The sequence below is a fragment of the Gopherus flavomarginatus genome, chromosome 3 (genome assembly GCF_025201925.1).
Source record: "Gopherus flavomarginatus isolate rGopFla2 chromosome 3, rGopFla2.mat.asm, whole genome shotgun sequence".
Classification (NCBI taxonomy): Eukaryota; Metazoa; Chordata; order Testudines; family Testudinidae; genus Gopherus; species Gopherus flavomarginatus.
The window spans coordinates 63,857,275-63,863,301 of record NC_066619.1 but is presented as its reverse complement, the minus strand read 5'-3'; positions in this window follow the sequence as shown (position 1 = coordinate 63,863,301).

Here is a 6,027-nt window from a genome sequence, read left to right as displayed (position 1 = left end):
TAGGCATTTCAATGCCTATGTATGTCTTTTTGTGCTTCCAGGCCACAAATTAACATGGTGCTTTACAAACCTAGGGCTAATCTCCACTAGAGGAGCAACATAAGTGCACTGATGCAGCTACGTTGCTGTAGCATGGCTGGTGAAGACACTCAATGCAGACAGGTGAGAGCTCTCCTTCAGCATAATTACTTCACCTCCATGGGAGAGTGTCTTCTGAGGACATAGCACAGTTCACATCCAGGCACAGGTTGGTGCAACTTGGGGCAGGGGGCGGGAGAGGGGTTGGCTTTTTCACATCCTGAGCAATGTAACTTATATCAACGTAAGTGCTAATGGAGACCTGCCCCTAGGCACTAAGCCTACGCTGAGAACTGGCTAAGCGAGTCCCTGAACTCAGGCAGCTCTCAGTGCAAACCTAGAAACTCTGGGTATTGGCTTCTCCTAACAGTTTATAATCTAAATCTGATGCAAGAAGTTGTATGAATTACATTGGAAAGAAGGGAGCAGGGATGGGTACATCATCTTGGTTTGGAGGGCTGGGTATTTGCTTCAAGGGCAGCATGATGGGTGACACAACAGTGAGGCACATTAGACAAAGCTAATTGTAAAGTGCTGCAATATTTAGGTTTAATACTATGTTGCAACTTATGCCTATCTCCTCCATCCCTGTCAGTCTCACTTCCCATACAACCAACATTACTGTCCTATCTCACTTATTTTCCACCCAGTGGTTTGAGCATGGGCCTGCTAAATCCAGCATTATGAGTTGAATCCTTGAGTGGGCCATTTAGGGAACTGGGGTAAGAAAAAAAAATCTGTCTGGGGACTGGTCCTGCTTTGAGCATGGGGGTTGGACTAGATGACCTCCTGAGGTCCCTTCCAACCCTGATATTCTATGATTCTTGCCCCACTATCCAGTTTGTCTTGCTCCCACAGGCCTCGGCTTGGGCCAAGGGCTTTATCCTGAATGTACGTGAAAGCACACAGTATCCTCCCATTTCTTCAAATCTATCTGGGAAAGGAGGCCCTAATGCACAAACATTCCCAAGCCCCTGCCTCTTCTCTTCCACTGAGAAACCTCCAGGGTATTAAGGTACAGACCACCCTGCCCCCATACAATGTAAAGTGAAACCCCATTATCACCTACAATCCAGGGCTTATGCCTTGTCTACCAGTTCATTCTGCAAAGCTAGTGCTGTTCAGAGGCAGTTCTTGATCCATACTGAAAAATCACATACAAAAATCTAGAAATGTATCAATGTGAGAGCAGGTATCATTGTTCCTTTTGAGTGAGTTCTTTACATAGTGTGTACACACAAATTGTCATAACAGTAGCATCAGTGATTATAAACAATCCCTGCAACTAACACTTAAAATTGCATATACTGAAGGGCTTTTTTATACCTGGTTAATAGCTCTGCATATTCAAAGGCTGTAATCCATCTTACCTGGTCCCTAGTGATTTTCTAATTAACAGCATTTAGTCTCAAAGTAATTTACAAATTAGTTGAATTGGATCAGATGTGATTAGTTTCTGCCAGTATTACAATAAATGTCTGCATAATTTTAGCTGATTGTGTGTCTGATACTAACACAAATTATCCTTATTTTTGAGGTGGAGGGAACCTAGTAGCACGTTAAGAAAACGGATCAAAACACTGAATAGCTAAAATTAAGTCATCAACATGCATCTCTGAGCATTACATAGATTAGTTACAGTGTTGTTGTAGACATCTTAGTCCCAAGATGAAAGAGACAAGGTCACTGAGGTAATATCTTCAACTTTGATTGACGAAAGAAGATTTCAGGCTACTCAGAGCTCTTCAAGAGCTTGTCTCTCTCATCAAACAGAAGTTGGTCCAATGTAACAGTAGTTCTCAACCTTTCCAGACTACTGTACCCCTTTCAGGAATCAGATTTGTTTTGCATACCCCAACTTTCATCTCACTTAACCTACATGTCTGATTTTGTCAGCATAATACAGAAGTGTCATGGCACACTGTTACTGAAGAATTGCTTACTGTCTCATTGTCTATATGAAATTTTAGTTTTACAACAGACTCCATAAAAAGCCCTAGTGGAGTCAGTACAAACTAGGCAAATATCTAGATGAGTTGATGTACACCCCAGGTTGAGAACTACTGCAATAGAAGATATTGCCTCACTCAACTTGTCTTATTACATAGATGACATTTTTTAATAGCCAGAAGTCTGGTGAGAGGGAAGGAAGTGCTATTTCTGAGTTGAGACATGAATACCTACCAAAACCATCCCAATGCAGGCAGGTAGTTACAAAATGTATTTATGAAGACAGATGAGTATCTCTGGATCACAAGATTGCAAACTGGTGAGTATCCAGGAGTTGTGGCAAAAGATTTCTATAAGCTTGTCTGCTGATGGAACATCCACTGTTGCAAATCTCCGTGATTAGTCTGGTAGTTTGAAAGTGGCTTGTTTTTTTAAATCATGAGGAAGGTTACACCACTTCCAGAAGCCATGGAAAAATATGCAATATGCAATCAACAACATACAACATATGCCAGTTTAAATAACTTGGGCTCTATTTACCAACAAGATTGTTGCTCTCTTGTACAATGAGAAACTTTTTAGCTTGAGCACCTTAGTTCAACCACAGGGGCCACAGCCAGTGTGTTTTCAGGGACATGGTCATGTTCTTGGAACTTACTTTCTCTCTTGCTCCACAAGAACCCAATCTGTTGAGAGTCTACACAATGCAAGGTTTAATTTATCTTACCAAGGCCTCCACTCAGAAACTATTGCATCAGGTGCTGAATGTACAGTTAAGGCACTGCAAATACTAAACCTTGGGTTCTCTGCCTATGGAAAGTCACTCCGTGCCTCCGTTTTTCTATTTATAAAAATGTAGATGTTTCTCTCACAATGTTACGAAGATAAATCAGCATAGGTTTGGGAAAGCTCGTGGTGACAAGTGCTACAAAAAAGCCCATGCTTAACTTTTAATCCTATGAACAAACAATAGCATCCAAGACACCAAACATTTTGAAAAATCCAAGTAAGTGCAAAGGAAAAACAGTGTCTATTTTCAGTTTAATTAAGCTTTGGTACAAGTTAAACTGCTGACATCTTATGTATGACCTTCTACAAATCTAGTAGTGGTAAGTCATGCACATTTGCAACTATACTCTAGTGCTGCCCCTGTCATCCTGCTGTACACAGTAGTGGCACATGTACATTTAAAGTCTCCAGCTATAGCTCTTCTAAATGGGGCATCTGCCACCTAAATGGGGCATCTGCCACTTATTAGATGTTACTTTTCAGCCCTAGTGAGTAGTACCAGAAGACAGATATTCACTTTTTTTAATGCTTCAAATATAAACAAGCTTGGTGCAACATAGTATTAGCTTTGTAGCTAATATATTATGTTTCCATGACTGTTTAGTAAGTTCAAGGTATTCTGTGAAAATGATTTATGTAAAATCCAGAGTTGGACATTTTGTAAATGTAAACATCCATATACAGTTAGTGGTGGATTTTCTACATCTTTCAAAGGTTCTCCTGATTTGGTAGACATTGCATAGCTGCACGGATGGACTTGATAAATCTTACTCAAACAGAAGCAGCAAGAGGAGACCACTGGATTTACAATTCGCCAAATGTCTCCCCACACAGTGCAGGGAAAGAGTACATAAGTGAGATGCTAAGTGGATGTTTCCGGAATCAGCTACTACACACTATTCACTCTTTTAAATGGGCCTGTTTTGCTATTACTGATTATAAATTTCACTACACTTGCTACTTTATTTGCCTCTTATAAATTAACTGTGTAAGGGAGCACAGAGGTTGTGTACAGCACAGTCTTGTACTAGCAGAAAATAAATACAGGGCTTTGGTTTAAGGGTTACCAGCTACTATAACTACATGTACCGAAGTTTCTCTGTTAAACCACCAGGGGTCACTAACACCACATTACAAACATTCCACAGCATGGTATGTAACTTTATTCTTCTATCATAATAATTTAAAGTATTTACACACTGCACAGTCACTCTTTTACACAAAACATATAATTACTGGTATATCCATGAACCACATCTAGAAGGTTTTGCAAAGACTGACACATTGTGGGGTTTCCAAGCATAAAAATAAAATTTGAAGCCTTCTAAAAAAGACAGCTATTTGGAGTGTCTGTGAAAACCAGTGTTCCCTCTAAGTGTAAACTGTCCCCCGAGACCATTCACTAAGCTTCAAAATATCCAAATGTTTGGCATTAAATAAAGATCTTTTGGCTAGTGTGGACTTCAAAAACCAACATGTGCAAATAACATTTTCCTCAAGAAATCCCACAGCAGGAACAAGAAAACGCATTGAAGGAAGCACAACATTTCTGAAATTTTACTTGTCTATGGGGCTCACAATTTACTACTAGTGTATACACACACACACACACACACGTATGTGTATTTGTGGGACTAAGGGTACAGGAAACTAGCTAGTAGACCTGCATCATTTACTATGTACTTGTACTGGGGTAGCAACTCTAGCCACCACAATTCTTTTAAACTCAGTGCACTAATGGGGAAATTCAGCCACTCAAAATACAAGGGTTTTCCCCAGACACGTTAGAGCAGCAAAACAGGAAAGCTCCCTTTTTCTACCCAATTCTATAGTAGGCCAGAAACTACATTACCTAGAGCAGTTGGAAAACCATTTCCAGCTAACTCAGTTTAAACAGTGTGGCCAGGCAGAAAGGATGGGGCAAACTATGAACAGATTAGAGTGTTCTTGTCTAGTACAGCATTCTGCCTTCCACACCAGCTAGCCAAACCAAGCTAGTTTAATTGGTTTTCAAAACAGCATTCCCAGCCCAATGTAAGTGACACGTAAATCTTCCACACAGTCCAGTGTTAAGTTAAGTCTCTCTGCCAACAGAGAGTCCCAGCAATTGCTAAAAGGAAACCATCCTTAATCTGTCTAGCCCTTCATCATTCCATGCAAAAAGAGGAGAGATTTAACTTTCAAGTACCACCTCTCACACTACCCAACAAACACTTAGTAAAGTTTACTTACTAAACTTTAGAGTAATGAAAGCAAGGACTAGTCCAGTCTGTTATTCATGTATACACAACACTCCCACCCCACAAAAGACCACAATCACCCCTCATCAACCTGCCGCGGTGCCTAGGTCTATAGACTGGGCCTCACATTACAGAACTAAAAATAGCCACAAACATTCAGGCTGAGGTCTGGAGCTCAGGTTCTGATGCCTGAAGGTGAGTGGGTTTCAGAACACTACGGTTTTAAGTGCGGCAGAGTGAGCCCCCAAACCCGAGTCTGTAGACCTGGGCTCTGAGCCTCATTGTCATAGGATTTAAAATGCAGTGCAGACATATCCTTGGAATGCTAGAGATTCACTAATCTACGCAACACTGTTTCCAAGAGAAAAACAGAATACAAACACACACTTAGACCAATTAGCAATCATAACAGTGGGGGCGGGGAGGGCATACATGTGGGTATTTTTACTGTTGCAAATCTTTACTGTGTAAGATGTTACCTCTTTCTTGCAATAATTTAAGGCACTAGATTCATTCAGTGACCTAATGGTTGAACTTTATCCCTACCATGCATGAGGACTCTGTTGAGATCTCCCTCTCCCTATATTCTAACACATTTGGTAGAATCACTGCTTATGGAAGGGAATTTCTTAGGTCTCTTAGCACCCCTCCAGCTGATTAGATTCACATTGCAGCTATCAGTCAGCCCCAAGAGAAGATGGACAGCTGTGACAAGGACTGTTAAGGAAAAGTGTGTTTAGGTAGGTCGCCCCCGTAAGGAAAATCTCCTAGCATGCTCCTTGATATCCTACAGTGATATAACCTAGGCAATTAAAAAATCTCAGGTGCTCTCCTTGAGCCTAGGCAACCAAATGATCCCTCAATTTCAACTCATTCACAGAATAAAACTAATGGTCTTGAGGGAAGGGCAATATTCAACATCCTGCTATACACTTAAAACATGTCAAGTGAGCTAGAGAAACATCCAAGA